Source organism: Parasteatoda tepidariorum, chromosome 10, assembly GCF_982258835.1.
Source record: "Parasteatoda tepidariorum strain Cologne lab strain chromosome 10, Ptep-v5.0, whole genome shotgun sequence".
Classification (NCBI taxonomy): Eukaryota; Metazoa; Arthropoda; class Arachnida; order Araneae; family Theridiidae; genus Parasteatoda; species Parasteatoda tepidariorum.
In genome coordinates this window covers 19,901,257-19,923,024 of record NC_141764.1, presented here as the reverse complement: position 1 = coordinate 19,923,024, position 21,768 = coordinate 19,901,257, and the positions used below count along the sequence as shown (strand labels likewise).

The 21,768-nt window shown below is 27.7% G+C and overlaps 1 long non-coding RNA gene across 1 annotated transcript in view; it reads right to left on the bottom strand.

The window, feature by feature from the left end:
* LOC147802208 (uncharacterized) overlaps positions 1-17,989 on the bottom strand; it is a 35,798-nt gene extending 17,809 nt beyond the window's left edge. Inside the window, exons 1-6 of the long non-coding RNA XR_015429643.1 lie at positions 17,825-17,989; positions 13,679-13,776; positions 10,153-10,259; positions 5,912-6,049; positions 5,756-5,822; positions 158-2,620 (exon numbers count right to left, since the gene is read on the bottom strand). This is a non-coding gene — a long non-coding RNA (uncharacterized LOC147802208). The remainder of the gene's footprint in view (positions 1-157; positions 2,621-5,755; positions 5,823-5,911; positions 6,050-10,152; positions 10,260-13,678; positions 13,777-17,824) is intronic.
* Between the last annotated feature and the right edge of the window lie 3,779 nt (positions 17,990-21,768).

The window sequence follows — 21,768 nt, the reverse complement described above, 5'->3', positions numbered from 1 at the left end:
AAGAATATTTGATTATACATTTACAGTTTAATCTTAGAACACTGAAAAATGATGTGTGATCTATAAATCAAAAGTTATAGAGGGCTTTTAATGAGCTTTATAATTAGCTTTTCTTTGCTGATTGAATTCCATTAGAACTTCAATGAAACTGACTTACCATTAACATGATCAATAATCATCACCATCAAGATTTCTCTTATGTCAGTATGAGGCATAAGGCTTGTCCTCCAACGCTTGCAGTCAAAAACAGCCAAGCTCCTCCAAGCTCATCTCTTTCACCAACTATCATTCGTCACCATGTCATTTTCTGACTTTCTCGCTTTCTTCGTCCTTCCTGCGCCCATGTGAGAGCAGCACCAATAAATTCAGTAGCCGGTATTCGCAGTATGTGTCCCATTCAAATCCATCTTTGATATTTCATTTTTTTCAGTAATGGGTCTCGTTTCGGCTCCTGGGTACAGCACTCTGTCCATAACACACACTAAATAAAATGTTTTTCATTTCATTGATTTCAAGCAATTGATCTAATTTGAACTCAATTAACCAAACGGAGCAGCTTTGAATCAAATTATTAACTGCAGTTTCAGTAAGATGAATACTTTGATGCACATATTAATATAGCTGGTGCTTACAGGATAGTTATAATAACCAGTGTTGAAGGAAAATGTCGAAAAAAAGATTTGATGGCATTTAACTGAAAAGAGGTTTTGTCTTCTTGTAGAATATTCATTATAAACTTCATGACCTCTGTTTTGTATCATTAGATCCCTGCATGAAAAAAAGAAGGCACTTTACGCACATTTCTCTGCTGATACTTGGAAGTTAAAATGGAATCCAAGATTTTTCAGGCAGAAGAAACTGTTTATACCAATCCATACAAGTCAGCTGAATGGCACATAAAGATTTTTTGAGATAATGAATTGTGCAAAAAGGTCAACACATAGTCCTTTGAATTTTTATCTTTAGATGATAAGTCTTTATACACCTCCACTAAATGGCAAAAAGAATTTTCACAATTCTTGTCAACATTAGTCCTCCATTTTCTTATTGTCAGCAAAAGACACTACGAGTTTCAAATTGCCCATACAGTTTGGATGGAAAGAAAAAACCATTTTCTTTCAAAAGTAATTGATAATATTGTTAGACCACAGTGCTGGATACTCAATTTTCTTCAAGATAAGCAAACGGTATAACTGATAATTCCATGAATTTTTATCTTCTGATGATGGTCTTTATACACCTCCACTAAATTGCAAAAGGATTTTTCACCATTCTTGTCAACATTAGTCCTCCATTTTCTTATTGTCAGCAAAAGATGCCACAAGTTTTCAATTGCCCAAACAGTTTGGATAGAACGAAAAAAACATTTTCCTTCAAAAGTAATTGATAATATTGTTAGACCACAGTGCTGGATACTCAATTTTCTTCAAGATAAGCAAACGGCACAACTGATAATTCTATGAATTTTTATCTTCCGATGATGGTCTTTATACACCTCCACTAAATGGCAAAAGGAATTTTCACCATTCTTATCAACAATAGTCCTTCATTTTCTTATTGTCAGCAAAAGACGCCACAAGTTTTAAATTGCCCATACAGTTTGGATAGAACGAAAAAAACATTTTCTTTCAAAAGTATTTGATAATATTGTTAGACCACAGTGCTGGATACTCAATTTTCTTCAAGATAAGCAAACGGTACAACTGATAATTCTATGAATTATTATCTTCCGATGATGGTCTTTATACACCTCCACTAAATTGCAAAAGGATTTTTCACCATTCTTGTCAACAATAGTCCTTCATTTTCTTATTGTCAGCAAAAGATGCCACAAGTTTTCAATTGCCCAAACAGTTTGGATAGAACGAAAAAAACATTTTCTTTCAAAAGTAATTGATAATATTGTTAGACCACAGTGCTGGATACTCAATTTTCTTCAAGATAAGCAAACGGCACAACTGATAATTCTATGAATTTTTATCTTCCGATGATGGTCTTTATACACCTCCACTAAATGGCAAAAGGAATTTTCACCATTCTTATCAACAATAGTCCTTCATTTTCTTATTGTCAGCAAAAGACGCCACAAGTTTTAAATTGCCCATACAGTTTGGATAGAACGAAAAAAACATTTTCTTTCAAAAGTATTTGATAATATTGTTAGACCACAGTGCTGGATACTCAATTTTCTTCAAGATAAGCAAACGGTACAACTGATAATTCTATGAATTTTTATCTTCCGATGATGATCTTTATACACCTCCACTAAATGGCAAAAGGATTTTTCACCATTCTTATCAACAATAGTCCTTCATTTTCTTATTGTCAGCAAAAGACGCCACAAGTTTTAAATTGCCCATACAGTTTGGATAGAACGAAAAAAACATTTTCTTTCAAAAGTATTTGATAATATTGTTAGACCACGGTGCTGGATACTCAATTTTCTTCAAGATAAGCAAACGGTACAGCTGATAATTCTATTAATTTTTATCTTCCGATGATGGTCTTTATACACCTCCACTAAAAGGCAAAAGGATTTTTCACCATTCTTGGCAACATTATTCCTCCATTTTCTTATTGTCAGCAAAAGACGCCATGAGCAAAAATATGTTTCTTGACCCTATGAAAAAAATAAATATGTATTTAAGTTTCAAGAAATAAAAAGGAAAGATAGTTAATTAAAACAATTTATATACCAAGGGCTAAAAATTTTTATACGACATTGTTTTTTTGCTAAACTTGTTGAGCTAATACGAGAAAATAGTATTGTCAAATTTTCATAACATTGTTCTGCCAACAATTACATATTATGATATATTGAAAACAACGGAAGCTAATTTTATTATATCGTTTTTAAGCTGTATTAATCAATTCATTCTATTCTTCCCTATTAAAACCCAATATTCTTCTGTATATATAACATTTAATGTTCTTAATTTTGAAAAAAATAATAATTTCCAACTTGAAATATTTTTAAAATTTTTTTTTCGTGTAGCCAATGGTGAAGAAAGTAACTTCAGACATGTACATAAAACAATTATGTTACTGAAAAGTAGAGTAAAACATTAATTAAATGAGCACAACTATGTATTGAGAAATATATTAATAAAAAAAAGACAACTTATTCCACAAAGTTGATACTCAAGGTGTTAAAATTCTTAAACATTTTCTAAGAATTTTATTTATAGGATATAGAATATTCATTATCCATAAAATATAAAAAAGTTAGCAACATGTCTATACTCAGACATGTATAATTTTCATAAGAATGCAGCCCATGTTGAATTTATGTTAAAATTAGTAATATACACGGGTGTGTGGTAGAGGAAGATTCATAGAAAAGGGAGATAGGATAAATCCCATATTCCTTGTTCCATATTTTTTGGTAAGGCCGAGGTGTAAAATTGTTGTAGTGAAAACTATATGTAGTGTAACATTTTCAAAAATAAAACATCTAAAATGTGACACTAGACATAACACTTAATCCTAAACTTGTTGCCAAGTTATTTTTATTTTTTCTTTCTCACTGTCAATTACTGCAGGACTTGCAAAAGAAAAAATCATGACAATATTACATGAAACAATCAGGCCTTTTTTTTGGAACCAGATACACAGACTTTTGAATCAGGGAAATTAGGAAACTAAAAAAAAAATACTTGTTTTCTCTAAATAAGTAGTAAAGCAAAAGAGTAATAAAACGACAAAATTTTTAATTTTAGAATTACTTTTTTCATAACAGAATATTTTTCACTTAATTTTAATTTAATATTTTCTTCCAAAATATTTTTATTGGTCAAAGCAATGAACAACTCAAAATTGTTTGATATCAAAATAGATAAATTTTTATTGAACTGTTGGGGGATTAAAACACAACCTTTTAATTTGTTAATATTTCCTACCAGCAATAATTATGTAATTAGATTTTACAATCACAGTTTTCTTGAATCAAATCATTCTAAAGTAGGATTCAAATTTTTTATTTCTGTATAAATTCTATTAAATTTGTATTCCATCAAATTTCCTACTTCGTTTCTAATATTGAAACGGAAACAAAGTTAATATGCTGCTTGACATTATTGTACAAAAGTGATTTAATAGATAATTCCTACATTCACCAGTTAAAAAGTGTATGATAAGTTTGTACTGTTGATCATAAATTGTCATTTTTAAAATCATACAAATTAAAAATTGTGAAATTTAAAAACATTTTTAAATATTTAAATAATATTTCCTGGAAATCATAAATAAGTTTGTGCATCACCAAAGTATTTTTCACCCTTAAAAATTTATAAGGTAAAAATGTTAATTTCCATATTATATTGAAGCAGTAAATGCTGCAGCTAAGAAAATATACTTGAACAGTCCCAAATTCTGAACTATTAACTTCGAGTAAGAACGACTTTTTTACTATCAATATCAATTTAAAATAAAAAGATATTGGATCAAAAATGTAACTCATTCGATTCTTTGAATTGTTTTTTTTTTTTTTTAAATCGCGCATTTTTATTTGTAGGTAATGAAATATTCTGAATATATAAATAAAAATTGAGGTACATCAGGGCAAAAAAAACTAATAAATTAAGAATACCAGGATATACTATTAACTCTTCAGAAGAGTAAATTAGAAACTCTTAAAAAATTAATGGAGTTTTGCCTCAATAACCACGAAGAGCAATACATTAGAATGGATACTGAACCACAAAAACATGATGAGAGAAAGTTCAATTTAATCAGGCACTCCAATCAATTGAATTTAGTCCAGATAGCGAAGCTCAAAACTGGACACTACCCAAAAAAATAGGCAAAGGTTTATTTATTGCATATTATTAAATTTTTTCGGTGGTGCTAATCTTGAATCCAATCTGGATATTTTTCTTGGAAAAAGTTCACACAAATCTTGTTTTTCGCTTACAACAAACATGCTAGCCTCAGAAATTGAAAAAGTCAAACTTTTTGTAACCTTGTTTTAGCATGAAAATAAAAACATAAAAATAAACCTGAATAAAGTCTCAGATTTTAAATTACATTCATTAAAACCAGTTGCTTCAACACATAAAATGTATAAATATTTCAATTTTTTATATATATATATATATATACATATATTTTCAAAGTTGAAGCTTCGGTTTACTTAGTTTCTTTAAGGACCACATGAAACCTGTTTAAATATTAAAAAAACCAACAGGTGATTACTTTTAAGAGTATAAAATTCTTGGCAAATCAATGACCAAGACCCAAATGTAGAGCAGTATAAGTAATGGCAAAAGTGGTAGTTTTACTCCACAATAGTATATATTAATAAAAGGGGTTTCCAACCCATATCCTTGATACCGCTATCAACAAATCAATGAAATAAGCTTAGATAAGTAGTATTAGGTAAATTGTTAGTTGTTTTAGCTTTCAAACAATAATATGTTTCGTTCAAACCGATTTCAATTTGGGAAATAAAGAAAATATTAAGAAGGTTCACTTTTGCAACATCATTCTTTTGTATGACGCAATAATTTGCGAAATTCGTATTCATAATCGATTATTTAAAACAAGTGTTAGTTTAAAGAAAAAAAGATATTAAAAAATTTAATCATACCTATAAATATAGTATGAATCTAAGATTTTATACTAAAAAATAAATACTAGGATTACACTACATTTTAAAATAAAATAAAAAAATATTTGATAAAAAAATGAGAATTTATTATTGTTTTAAGTCTATATTAAAAAAATTACATTACACAAGAACTTTAAACCTACATACCACACTTCCATAGTCAATCATCAAAACTTCATTTTTTCAAGTAAACATTTCCTGTTTGTAGCTGAGTCTAAATTAATCAAAAATTTTCAATATAAAGATTTCATGTTCAATTAAGTACTTACATATAAATTTCTATAAAAAAGAAAGAAAACTTACAGCTGCTAAATCTAGCTGGATTGATTTTGATATCTTTACTTAAATCTTTCAATGCTGAGGCAATCTTTTCCTTTCAATATACTGTAGCAAGGTATACTGTAGCTCAAGTATAAGTTAAATAGTTATACGAATCAGCCTCTAGAAAGAAACAAACCCCAATTATAACTTAATATCAAATATAATCGGCATTAATCCATTCATTTAATATCTTGTGGACACTTTTAGAAATGCATCATTGCTATTTTTCAGAAATAATTATAACAAAAAATATTTTAAATCATTCATTTCTATGAAATTTGATTGATAACAATGCATATCAAGCAAAAGTGTCTTGGATATAGTTTTCGAACTAAATAATTCATTATTTTTCTGTTTTCAGTTATTTATATGTTATGAATTTAAATATATATTGAAATATAACGATGGTGTGGCAATTTTTTATTGTTATCGGTACATTTTTTTGACAACAGGAAAATAAAATATTAGGATCCAGTTTATCCAGATTAATTTCCATATTTTTTGTTATCATAAACAAAAAATAATTGAAGTTATAAAAGTAGTGTTTTCCTGTAAAATATTTTTGCATCCCAAAATTTGAAAGGTTTTTAACAATAATATTTATTCTGTCATTATGATTTTCATCATTATTTTTCCTAAATTAATAACTTAAAAGAGTTGTTTCTTTATTATAACAAAATTCTATGATGTTACCTGCTTTTTAGGATAATTGAATTGGTGTCTAAATTTTTCAACAGTGTAAGAATTTTTTGTGGCGTAAATTACATTAATATACTTCAAGAAGTTGAAGTTAAAGATATTCGTTACATAATTTAGAGCTTAAAGATCTGTTTCATATACATTGTGATGCATGCACGATTGGTATTTAATGTTTGGCAAGCAAGGACATTAAATAAGACTGTAAACTCACCTCTTTACAAAAAACTTATTACTAAACGCAAAATTATTCATGTTCACTTATAGATCTTAATAGGATAAATAAATAGAATAAGAGTTCTTTCATGCTATTAGGCAATCAAATTTGCCAAATAGTATGAATAACTTTGTAATAAAATAAAATAAATAATAAAATAAACTTTGATTTACAGTTTGTCGTGGGAAGTAACGGCAGAAGATCAAGCAAACAAAATACTTTAAAGTCCATACAATATCTAAATACAATTCATTCTAACTAGTTACAACTTGAAGAATCTCACATGATTCTACCTTTAAACAGCTAGTTCTAGGTCTAATAGTTCTGACACGTTTAAAACTTAAAGATATATTGAGGGCCATTGTCTTGTACTTCCCATACTGTTTTTTTTAAGCTGAAGAGATATTTATTTTGTCCATACGTTGACATTTTTAAAGGTGCAGGTTATTATTGCTTCTATACATTTACATTTTTAATGAGATTGTTATGATAATGATTAATGTGTGTTGTAGATAATAGTTTTGGGCTCAAACAAACTATAATCCTCTAAATCCTGTTTTAGCAACATTGGAATCATTATATATTTTTCTAGGTTAAACCTAGTAAACTTAGCAGGACTGATTTAACCAAATAAATGCTTATTTTTCCTTTTTGTTTTAATAAAACTTGAAAGGCTGAGCATTACTGTAAATCTAGAAAAACTCTGGATTGTTTGTGTGTAGATCAATTATACATTAAAACCATAAAATACAATCATAGTTAATTTAAGAAAATCATATTACAGACTTAATCATTGAAAATTCTTTAGTATTTTATTCAGTTGGGTTAACGAAAATATTAGATAAGATACAGTAACAAATAGAGACAAAGGCAGCACTGCCTTTTCAATTATACTTATAGTTTTTTAAAAAATCATTTCTTTCAATTGCCTTTCAGAATGTAAATTTGAAAGTTTTTAAGATTAACAAATTTGTGTAAAATACTATTTCAAATAGTATATAGTAAAAAATATAATTTTAGATTACTCTTTAATAAATCAATTCATATTAAAAAAAAAAAAAATTTTCGAAAAATACTTTGTCTATGCTAGGCTAAACATATAATAAAATATTCGACAAAAAGGCCTAATACGAATAAGGGCAGAATATTCGTTGCATCCCTATTTAAAAGTGGTCTAATTTTTACAGCAAAGTATAGAAGTACATGGTGGAGATTAATGGGTATGGGTACATTAAATGGGTATGTAATAAACATAATATTTTCATTATATTAGCCCTAGAAATTACTGCTGTGCCTTTAGGAATATCTCTTTCAATTTAAAGGAAAAAAAAGAAAGGACAAATACCAATATAACTACTATGTATCTCTAAAATGAAAGTATCCATTAAAATATATCTGTTAGAGTTACAATAGGTTCAGTGATAACACTCCATAGAGTGACAGTAGGCGAAGTGATAACACTCCATAAATTTTCTTTAAAAATATGATTTTTCAAATTTATAAATAGAAAAGTTAAGAAATTTATAGTCTTTCAACAACGAGTTTTTACTTGTAAAAAGTTTGAGATTTCCTTATTAGATTAAAACTAATTATAAAAAATTGTTTTCTAAATTACATAACATATATAACAATGAATTTATCGGTGCACGGTAAAAAAAATGCAAAAAATTTCATTTGATTACAAATTAACTTTTATTATTCAGATAACAGAATTTGTTACTAATACAGTATCAGATGAAAGCAATGCTAGTGATTGGAATTACCTAGTAAAAATTAAATACTCTTGAGGGAGAATGGTATTGTTAAGCAATATTATTCCGACAAGATTAGCCAATTTAAACAATAGTTAAAACAAAACACTTAAAAAAAAATCCTAACTTTTTTAAAGTAACTTTATTTTCTTTTATTTAAGTATATATCATCAATTCAAAAATAACCAAATGAAAAAAAGTGATATTTTTTAATAAAATTTTTTATATGGAGTCTTAACTGCTAATGTGAGTCTGTATTACTTTATATAAACAAATAAATGAAATTTTTAAATGTTTATAAATATTTTGCTCTTCAGAAAATATAATTTTATACAATAATTCATGTTAGTAAAGTTAAGTCATAATGCTACTAAAAACTCTTAAAAATAACAAAGACCATCATCTACTTCAAGTTCTGATAATTTTCAAAATTACTTTAAAATGTAATTTTGGGTCAAGTTAAGAACAAAAGCTTCGTATCAGTATGTTAGGCTTGGTTATGCTTGTTTTTGAAACGCAATAGGATATTATATATAATATAATTATCCTTTTATACTATCAATTGATTGTTTAAGTTATCACAATTATACTTTATAATAACTTAATCACTTTTAATTTAGAAGATGAAGTATTATTCAAAACCTTGCTGTAAATAATCCAAGAAAAATCTAGTTGAACCCCAAAAACCAATTTTTTCGGTTCATTTGAAGAAAAAAAAACTGTTTTTTACTATTCTTGTTTGTTTATATATTTTTAGAGCATGATTAACTTTGTTATCTAGAATTACTATCAAGAATTCAAATTCTTCTCATGAAATGAAATAATTTACCTACAACACAAACTCTAACAAAATCAGCAATCATCCAATAAGGTGTGATTGTGAGAAAGACTTATTCTCTTCCTCATAATCCTTGACAAACCTTTCAGAACATTTACAAAAACTTAAAATGGAAAGTGCTTTTTTCAACAAAAAAAAAAAAGAAAAAAAAGAATCAAATTTAGGTTATGTATTTGCTTAGCTAATTAAACTTAGAAATTGTTTTATAACAAATAAATTTACAATATTAGAAAAAAATCCTTTTTACATGTCATAACCTTGCAAAAGATTCTTTATATCGTAATTTATACAGTGTATAAGGAAGATTATACATATTTCCATTAAAAAATTTGAATCTTTCATATTCTCTTTAACACTTAATATCAAAAATAAGCATAAGTAATTTTTTTAAATATAATTCGTATCTGTAATAAAAATATTAATTATTCAGAAGAATATAATTTTTACATTTTTTAATAGCACTGGTAAATCTTTTCTTTTAAGATTTTTCTAACTCTACTCTAGTCAGTAAAAGAAATTATAAAAATGTACCTGTATTAATAGATGTTAAAGCACAATAAATTTACATTATTAAAACTCTGTTTATGCAAATAATATTCTTCGTTCTTCGAAATATTAAGGCAGTTATTTTAACAGGAGATGTAGGTTTGTTTCCCGGAAAGATATTTGTAATTGTAACAAGAGAAATGTTTCACAAAACATGTATAAATATTATACTTACTGAAATAATTCAATGTTTCTTTGGATAGTTAATCCTATTCTACATCATTTTGATAAATAATTCTGAATTCTCATTTCAATTTTCTGACCAGAAGATTTTTCATTTTCCTGGAAAACAAAGTAAACAAAATAAATACAGAAACAAAACTTTTTCTTCAATTTAGAGTAAATATACTATCCTTTAATTTTTTAAAAATGTTTTTATAGCATGAATAATGCCTCAAAAATTTAAACATAAAGAAAAAGGGAGAAAATATTATTGATTTTTAAAACTCAAGATATAAAATATTGGTGATAGGGAGCAGAATGTAAATTTTTTACCTCCATTTTATTCATGATCTGGAAATTTTTCGATATCCCATCAAATAATAGAAAAAGTAGAAAACAATAATATGAGAAAAATTGTGATTCTAAATTTTATGCATACAATCAAACACGTGTAAAAGTATATACCTTGATTTCAGACACAATATCCTAATTTTAAATAAAAATAATGTTATTTTGCTGATGAATACTGACCCAATTTTTATTTCATTTGGCAAGCAGAAAAATTACTCATCTGGTTTTAACAGTTTATCCCCGATTTGCAGTATAACAAAATGCCTACCTAAAAAATGCGTACAGTATAAAACCCGTTATCCGGAAATCAGAAAACCGGAAAGAAATTCGGTAAATTTTCCCACCATTTAAAAAAAATTGTTTTTTTTCCTCATAAGATTTTAGAATTTTACCTTCTTTTTTGAACGATGTTTACCTTACCATCATTTTGGAAATTATCATTAGTGTATTACTTCATCGCTTTTTCTTCGTTTTAAGATTATTTTCAAATATTTTTTTTTTAGTTGGGTTAGCAATAAAAAAAAAAGGCTTTTTGCAGCGATTCAGGAAACCGGAAAAATCAGTTATCCGAATAGCGACGGTCCCGATGGTCCGGATAATCGGTTCCTTACTGTACTAAAAAATGCCACTCACACTTACACATATATAAATGAAAAGCATGTTAATTTAATTTAATAAAGTGTAACCTCATTATGACGTCATCATGTGGGGAGAGGAGCTATCCACGCTGTCAGCGTTGATCCGTGAAAAGGAACCCCGACATAAAATCGAGTTAACATGTCTTATATACTAGTGAATTGGAACTTTATTTTTTCAGTGGTAGAAACACTAAAATACGCACCCACCAGAATTATATCTGTGACAGAATTCGATAAGCGGATACTAGTTAATTTATTGCTGTTTTGTGAGAAGCCGGGAGAGCTGTATTAAGATCACCGGACTTTCTTGATGCTGATCGTGAAAGCTGTATTAAGTTCATTGTCGTGGTCGCTCCTGTGTTTTCATTAGCAGTCGAGTGTAAGGAAACTGGTCACAATTATATTTCATCTTCAGTAAATTGAGTTTAAAAACACATTATTAAACGAAAAATATGAATATGCAAATGGAAATCACGAAAAACACGAATAAAGTTTCATTTATCAAAATATAAGACGATATTTTTTACATAATATAATGATAAATATAACGATATTTTTTTAAATCAAATATAAAAAATATCGTAAATAAATTGCAATGACTAATTTTCTCATGATCGGGTCATCAATGTTCATTTATGAAGAGATACTCCAACATAGAATCGAGTTAACAAGTCTTATATACAAGTGAATTGGGATTGTATTTTTGTAGTGCTAGACAGCACTACAGCATCTTTAGTTCACCGTTCATTGCATTGGGCATTTTTAAAAAAAAATCTTGGGATTTTCAAAGAAATTTTGCAAAATGTTGTGGCAACGAAAGTGTAGAAACTAGTTCTCAAAGGAAATCAATGCTTGCAGAAAATTTTTTTTATTGAAATTTTGTGCTCACAAAAAGTTTTTCATTTTATCTAAGTTTGAGATAAAATGAAAGACTGAGATAAATGATTTGAGTTTACCATAAGAGTAGGAGAGCGAAGCCTCCTAGTAAATTAAAATATTCAAAAACTCTTTGAAGAAGTAATGTAAAGTGTTGATAAATAATTATAACTAGAAAAAACATGTTTATTAACTAAACAAACCACTAACTAAAATAACAAAACTAAAATAACTGCTAACTGCAATTAGAATCTAAAGAATTAATTTAAAAAAATACTTAAATTTTGCTTCATTGAAAAATTACTTCATCTTAAATTTTGGTCACGTGAGATTGATTTGTAACAATTGAAAAAAAATCGTCAACTACTTAAGATAAACTTTACACAATAATCATTCAAATTAGTTCATTAAATTATATATAAGCTATGAAAGTCTTGATTTTTAAAGGTTTTTAAGCCTTTAAATTTAAAAAGAAAATGCTTTTTTTGGGTTTTGCTGTTTAAAAAGAAATAACTTTAAAAAAATTCTGAAGTTTAGGAAAGTTATTGAGAAGTACAAGAAAAATTTTTAGGCACAAATAAATTTAACACTTAAACGTTAAAAATGAAAAGAAATTAAATTTAAACATACTAAAGATATTAAGAATTAAAATCTGCAAAATTTCCTGAGCAATAATTTTAGTATCTTAAAAACTATTTAAAAACTAAACTTGAAAAATATAAGACATACTACTTTCAAAACAAAGAGGAAGGAGGAGTTTTGTAGGAGAAAAACATTAGAAAAGTTTGCCCCTACAATTTTTGTTTTAGGTCTGATAAAAATAAAATTGCTTTGAATTTTTGTATTGTCATAAAACATAAACCTTCAGATAAGATATAAGAATTCAAGTTAATTCAAAAGTGATAAAAATTAATATTGAAGACAAATTCCATTTGGTGAGGAAAAGAGAATAAATTTTACCTATTGAGTACATGAAAAATTGAAAATTGCACTGTGTCAAAATTGCAATTGTCAATCTACTAAAAACAATTTACTAACAGATAACAAATTGTCACTTTTCCGATAGCATTTTTTTCTAAAACATTGTATACTGCTACTTTTTTTTATTGACAGGAATAATTAATGTAAATAATTACACAGAAAATAGGTTAAACATCACTAATACAATTCCCAGTAAATTTACATTCTTTAAATTTGAAACTAATTTGGTATGACAAAAACATTTTTCGAGTATTTTGCACATCATGCATTAGGCTAAAATTGCAATTCCTATAACTATTTAAATTGTGACTGACTTATGTAAGTTCAGACTTATTCATTAAATAAAATTCTAAATAAATATTTTATTCATAATATCAAAAATAAAATTAGGACAAAGTATGTTTTAAAACTATTTTGACTTTTTTAAATGCTTTTTTTTGTTCAAAATGACATGGGTTCAGGGTGCTTCATCTTCAAGGAAGGCCCAAGAGGCAATCGCTTTTTCAAGTCTACGACCAGTTCACCCTGGAAGCTGGTGTAACAATTATATTTTATCTTCAGTAAATTGAGTTTAAAAACACATTATTAAACAAAAAAAAATATGAATATGCAAATGAAAATAAAACGTTCAAAACATTGCAAATATAGTGAATCATAAATAAATTGCAACAAATTTTTTTTCATAATTTTTACCTGAGACGACTGTAACTGATTGCATCAAAAGCAAAGTTTTAAGAGCATCAGATGATGGTTTTAGTGGTTTAGCATCTAAATCATCCAACTTCATTTCCCTAAAAATGAACAACCACATTAGAAAAATACATGAATAAAGTCATATTATTCAGCTACCAGAAAATGACATGCGTGACATATGCAGGATTCAGAGTGGGCCAAGGAAAATCAGGCAGATGGGCGAAAAAGATTTTTCAAAATATTAAAACACAGTCAGGACATTTTTTTTTGAAGGAGTACACATATACCAGCCCACTTTTAAAAAAGGCAAACTAAAGAAAATATAAGTTGCTTATAAAATTATAATAAAAGCAAATTTTATCACAAAAAATAATAAAATATTTATTTTTTATATTTTTTATTTCAGAATCATTAGAGCTAAAAGTTTTAAAGTTATCCAGCATTTTTTATCAATACTGAACAATTCAATAGTTTCAAATCAATGCATGGAAAAGTTTTGTAGTTCTATTGCTTTAAGAACCAGTAGAATTTATATTCCTGCATGAAAATGCGTAAGTAGCATTTTTAATTGAGTTCAAGATTTCCTTAATCAAACAATTATAAATTCAGGTGTCAACAATCTCGAATTGAAAAGACGGTGAATATGACATTTTCAATACAGTACACAAGTGATTTTAGTGGATGATCTCTCAAATGATTATTTTAAAATTTTATGATACTGTATTGATGATTGAAATCGATAATTTCAAAATCATATGAAAGAGACTAATCAATTGTGAAATTATAAATTCACACTAAAGTTGTGTGACTGCATTAGCTTAAAATAATAGTATGCGTATGACCCCTAAATCTATAGCCATAAAAATAAGATGATTTAAAATTGTTAAATTAGTTTTTCTTTTAGAACAAATGACTGAATTCCCAAATTGGTTCAAGCAATAAAGCATGAGGTTATATTTTTGAATATAATTGAAAAATTTGTTTTAGGTATTTTACTGCTGGTGAATTTTGCAAATTTCATTGATAGTTGAGAATGTTTTCAAATAAGCTTGCTGCTATGTACGGCATTACTTTAAAACAAATGGAAGCAATTTTTCTGATGGGTATTAAAAAAATTCACATTAATGAATAAAAAGTATAATTAACCAAGTCAGGAAAGTGGGAAAAAATAAAGCTAAGATTAAGCTAAAACCACATTGGGAAGAAATGCTACAATCATAGATAACTATTAAAAAGAAATTACAAACAGAAAAAATAAACGCATACTATTGCATTTTTATCTAACACTAAAATATGAAAAATGTTAAAAATATTTTACATCACGAAATACAAAGCAATGTAAAATCACAAACTTTTAAGCTAAAATAAACCGATCACATATCAGAACAAGTAGTTCTTTGAATTGATGCCGTACTTTCTTTTTTAAACATTTTACTTAAAAGCCACAAGTTCACAAAAATACATAAATTTTTTTTATTATAAAATATTTAAAAAGCCAAAAGCTGAATTTTTTTAATCAAAACTTGCAAGACAACTTTATATATTTTACAAATTTTAGCATTGTTCGCAGTAGAAATAGAACACCAATGTCATAAAAACAATGTGTAAAAAAAAAAAACACTTGGCAATAACAAAATTTGAAGTTTTTAAAGTAGAATAAAATTGCATATTCTATATAAACGAATTTAAATAATACCTTTTGCTTAGAATTGAATCCGGGCAACTTTAACTTTATTATCCAGAAATAAAATTTGTTTCATATATTAAATAAAGCAAAACCTTTCTAACCTGACTAACCTGTCTATTCTATCTGTTTATTCAATCAATCTTGTTTATTTACTTAAGTCAGATTTATCTTCTTATTCTCAATTTTTCATAAGTTGTCATAAGAAAACTTCTTACAAGTTTTCAATGCTTTCACGTTGTATATAAGAATTTCATTGAATATGTATAATTGCCCCAAAAGCCAACCTTGAGTGGATTCCAAGAGAAAAATTCAAAGAGTTTTTGTAAAATATAGGTTTGTAAGCATAATAATAGATTTAAAAAAGTTGAAATGAAAATCATGATAAATTTTCTAATTTCATAAATGTTTTTGTGTACTGATACTTTAAGATTTTGTGATACTGATATTTATTTATCAGGGGTCTGTCTAGGTTTTTCTGAGAGGTACCTATTTTGTGAAAATTTAGACATAATTTGTGAAAAATTTAAAATTATGTTAAAAAATCAACACAAAAATATGGTAAAAATATGAATTTATCGTTTCTTAAGGGATACAAAAACAAAATTTTAAGAAAAAGTATTTTGTGAAACTACCGTTTTTCCTTAAGTTGAATTTGTGAAACTACCGTTTTTCCTTAAGTTGAATTTGTGAAACTACCGTTTTTCCTAAAGTTGAATTTGTGAAGGTACCGCTAAACGGTAGTAAATTCGGCCTGGACAGACCCCTGTTTATACTATATGCATTTTGGACATCAAAATACTTGCTTTTTTTTATAAAAAAATCAGTTTAAAAACAAATATACACATCTAAAAATATTGGTGTTTAGACAAACAACAGTTTTAAATCAGAGATAAACTCTTAAAATGCATAAAAACGAAAGAAAATACAAGAAAATGAAATATAGGTCATTAACTTATTAGTTTTATTAGGTGGTCTGCTATCTGGTTTTACAATATACTTCATTTACTTAAAAATGATGTGTGGTTAAGTGATTCCTAAGGAAATTATGGGTCTTGGGGATGCAGAACTTTTTGATTCTTATTTACCAGACACGAGTCTCTCGTAAAAATACCTATTTTAAAGATATGAAAAGTATGTATTCTTATGATAAGAGATAAAATAGACTATTAATCACTAATAAGTCTGAAGCGAATTGAAACAAAATTCGGGTGTCCATGAAAATCTAGTGATATTTCTTATCGAAAATAGGAAACCAAATCTTTTTCAAAAAACAGATACATAATGCTGATTTGATAAGCAAAGGGTAGGATAAAACAAGGGTAACTGTTTATAAAAACTACTAGAGTACTACTAAACTAATAGTTCCTGAGAAATCAAATTTTAGATATCTGACTTTTACAAAATTCGATTTCTCATTAATTATTCAACCGATTTTGCTCAAATTTTGTATTTTGTGATGTAAAATTATATTCTTTAAAATGAGGCAAAAATGTTCTACCTAACAATTAAAAAAATTTTCGTGTCATTATAATTGCGACCATTTTAATTGAGTGAAAAAACAAACTGTTCAAACTGTTAGGACCATATTTCCTATATAGCGGCTACGCCTTATGTTTTGGGGATAAGAGAAACCCAAATCCGCCGGGGAAAAAATTTATTCAGAGATTATACGTTTTTGCGTCTTCTTTCTTACGTTAAAATAGCATCTGCACTTATTTAGCATCTTTGAGGTCACCCTCTCGAGCCATAAAGATTGAGTCCTAAAACGCGGAGATGCGATCATTGGATCAAAAGTTATTCAGGGTGGTTCATTTGGACTCCCTATTCAACATTATTAATATGATTCAACCACTCAGAAAAAATAAACTGAATTTTTAGTTTTTATTGCTTCTTAAAAAGTCATAGTGATTACACTACTAATTACAAGCATAGCCTCAATTAGCTTTTTACTGAAAATATATATTGAGATAATCAGATTTGTATTAGTTTTGACATTTTTTCAATCAAACAAATTGAAGTAGAATATAATTCCCAGAAGGAAAATTTCTGAATGTTTACCCTCAAATTTATGATAATCAAATATTAGTAAAATGAATTATAAATCAATGTTATATTTATATTCAGTTTGAGAAAGTAAATTATACTTTTCTAATATTTCATTCTTATGTAAACTTTATTGTGACAAGGATTTTCATCTATTATAAAAGTAAACATTTATTAGTTAACTTTATTCTTAAAACTAAGTTAAAATTTAATACATAATAACTAAAAAATAATCGATTAAGCTATTGCTTAAAGCTCTTTGAAATTTGGTCCTTGTTTACAAGTGTTCTATTTATGCTGGAATAACTGAAATATCAATATATAACTACATGAAATGAAAAAATTAAAGCAAAAATGCAATAAGTGAATATAATAAACATAACATGAATAAGATAATTGAAAAATAAAAAACTTACAGAGGCAATTTGTTTGAAAAAGAGGGTTGTTGAATCCTAATTCTTGAAGTTTCAAAAAAATCAGAGTTTATACCGTGGATATTCATAAATTTTTTTTCATGACCTTTCAAGAGCTTCCTTTATTGAAAAAAAACTTTATTTTTTCAAATTATTGTAAAATATTCATGACATCTGAAATGTTTAACAGTAATGAGATATGATATGCATATGAAATAAACATTTATTTTAAACTTTTTAGTGAAAACGGAATTAAACAATATAGATATTATTACATTGTTTGCAAATGAGTGTAAAGTAACAGCAGGAGGGAACGTCTTTTATTTTTTTGTAGGTTGAACAGTCACAGCTGCAGACATTTTGTTTTTGTAGAATTGGACTTTAATTAAGATTTGTAACTGTAACTGGAGTGAATGGTTCTCTTTGGAGAGGTTTGCTCTCTGTATACTTATATGTCTAGATTGACATAAAATTATGGTACTCTTTTAGAAAATCAAATTATGAAAATATTACTTCCAATGACACCTTTAATTTGTATACATTTCATTAAATTTATAAACAATGTAATTCTATTTCAATGAAATTGCACTTGAAATAAATAATTATAAAAAAACGCCTTCAAGCATAATGGTAAATTTTATTATTCGTGGATAACTGTTTTAGAGTTTATTGTTTAAATATACACTAGTAAAATATGAAGAAAAAAAACTGAAGAAACAGTTTAAAAATGGAAGAGTATTTGAGAATAATATGTATCTCTGTCCTGCATTAAATGTGAACCATTGTTAAAACTTGAGTATAACTCTAAATTATTATTGAACTTTAGTAGTTTGATAAGTAAAATTAGGAATTTAAATATGAAAAATAACAATTTATATTTCCCTTGTATGATTTTAAGTGCACGAGAAGAAAATAAATACGTAAATATCATTCAAAAGAAAAACAAATTTATAATGTTTTATTTGTCAAAAGTATTTCATTATTTAAAAAAACACTGTAATGTTTAAAATATATTACAACATAGTTAGGATATGTATAAGATGAACAAATACTAAACATTTCTATAAAAAAACTTTTGCGCTGCTTATAAAAAGAAAAAAACAGCGTATAATAAAACTAAACATTAAAAATTCGACTTCCTTGCTTGCATTAGAACTTAAAGTGTAAAACTGATTTTTATACATAAAATTAACTGTTAAAACACTCCTATTGCATAAACTACACCTTCATCTTTCATATGTTTTTCATTTTGAATCACAAGTTTCATTCTTTTGGTTCTACGAGCTTCAAAAGAAGCTGCGGAAGCCCTCTTTTCGGCAACAGTAATTCGTCTTTGGTCAATGTTCTTCAAATTTAAGCACAAGTCTTTATTTATTTTAATCCCAAGTTTACTAAAAATAGCACCAAAACACTGATGTCCATCTTCAAATACACAAGTTGCTAGATTTGCAACTATCTCAGCAACGTTTAATCCGCAACCAATAATTTTCAGGCAATATTTCCAAATAACTGAATTGATGCTTTCATTGGGATTTTGAGTTTTACCTCCCAAACAAAGTTTTAAAAGTTCTGTTTTACACAGTTCGGCGAATACAGGTTTTACTGCATCTTTCACTGTTTTAGCAATCCATTGCTTGTGTTTATACTTCACTGTTTCACCTTTGATAACTGCAGCATTATACTTACACCAAGTATTTTCACCCTAAGGACAAAACCAATGCATTGGCTCATCATCTGTTGAAAAGGTATAGCCCCTAACTGCCCATATGGCCATTCTCATGGAAGCCACACTGCTTTTTGTTTTCACGTATAGCATTACCATAATATATAGGTAGTCAATATATCGCCAAGTATTTTCACCCTTAGGACAAAATCAATGCATTGGCTCATCATCTGTTGAAAAGATATGTCCCCCTACTGCTCATTCTCATGGAAGCCACACTATTTGTTTTCACATATAGCATTACCATAATATATTGTCAGTTTCTGTATAGGGGAATCTGTCAAGTGTCCTTTACCGCCAATAGTTTTAACATCTGACAAATTTTTTTTACCGGACAATGTCTTTAACGTTCGTAACCGGGAGCCCATTCGCTTTTGAACATGCCCTACACATTCTTCCTTCTGAATAGGGAAGCTGTCACCATATGGATTATTTTCAGACAGTGCAAGGTAAGTTTTAGAGTCACAATCCCCAATGTAGTTCGTATACTTGAGGCCATGAAGTTTTTCAGAACGCTGGAAGATTTTTAACATACCATCCACTTCCATTTGTCCAGCACTACCTAAATGGTTTTTTTTGCAAAAGGGCAAGTGTTTTTGGAGCCATCTCTTACAATTTATTCCAAATTTTGCACCTTGGTATGCATCGCAAACTTTACAATATGAGGACATAACTTCAATGTCTAAAATATTGCCCGTTTCTGAACCAATCAAAATACAGGTCCCTATTAATGATGTGTGCCCTCTTGTCTCACATGTACCATCACCGGTGACAGTTGATGTATCTTTACCAGTACATGATTTTTCTGCAGAGGCAGCATTAGCCATGCTTTCCTTCGCAACTTCACAGATAGCACTACACAATTTCGTATTTATATTATCAAAATTCTTTTGCTCGACAGGGCATGGTAAGCTCATCAGTGTACAAAACATTTGTAAATCATTCAGTCCTTTCCCAATTGATCTCAGAGCTAAAACTGAACGCTGATTTACTTCTGATGCATTCATTTTAGAACCCATTTCTTGACAGCTTAAAAAAGAGTCTATAGTTTTACACTTTTGGCACTTGAACTCAAAAGTGGAAGCCAAACCCCTTGTAGATTTCTCAACAATGTTATACTGCCCATGGCAGACAGCACAACACGACAGACTTATAATTTTATTTAAAAATAAATTTAAATCAAAAAGTCTGCCGCCAATAAAATTTGAGTCTACATTTGACATATTAGACTAAAGTTTTTCTTTTCCCAAAGATAACTTTCTACTGGATGCATTGGGAATCACTTTCCTTTTCACAAAAGGTTGTTTACCGGATTCTACTTTAACATGTTTATTTCCAGAGAATTTTCTCGTTTTAGATTGATTGGATTGTTGTCCAGATTTTCGTTTACAAACAGAAGCATTCGTTTTGAAAAGTAAAAAATCAGCTTAGATGAAATGAATTCTCGAGCGTTTATAACCACGATTAAATCAAAAGAAATTAAAAATAACAATCAAAACAAATAGCAGTTGAGTCGAGTTGAGAAACAACCTATTTTTATTTGGTTGTAATGAACAAAATTAATAAAAAAACACTACAACTAACAAAGCACTGAGAAATGGGAAATCGAAACTGCAGACGATATCGAGGTGGCGTCATGAGTTGGCATCTATCATGAATTGGCCGCGAGCAATAGCATCATGTCAAGTGATGCTAAATAAATTTTATCTTTTTCCAATGGTATGAATTACAAACATCGAGCTTAGCTTACTTCAATAACGTAAAGACACCAAAGATTACAACATATAATATTAAATAAAGAAATTCGAAATTAATTTAGCTGTATTAAGTGAAAAACGAAGTGGAAGACCCAGGTAAGTGACATTTTCAGAACGAGAAATAAAGTTTTATCCGAATTATTTTATACCAATATATTAGAACGTGGGACTAATAATTCCTTGTTTTATTTTATTCATCAGTGCCTAATTGAAATAAAAATGAGGTATGCATACTAAAAACTAATATGGATTACCTATGTTAAGATAAAAGTCGAAGCAAAAAAAGTTCTATTAAAATAAACATACACAGATTGAAGTAACCCCTTTATGACATTTTATTGCCTGTTTATTTATTATTATTGACGCAACCAATTTATTCATTAACTCCTCTATAAATGTCATTCACCTGGTCCTTCATCAGTTTCCTCATTAATTGCGTCGATTTATGCCTTCGAATTTTGAGCATG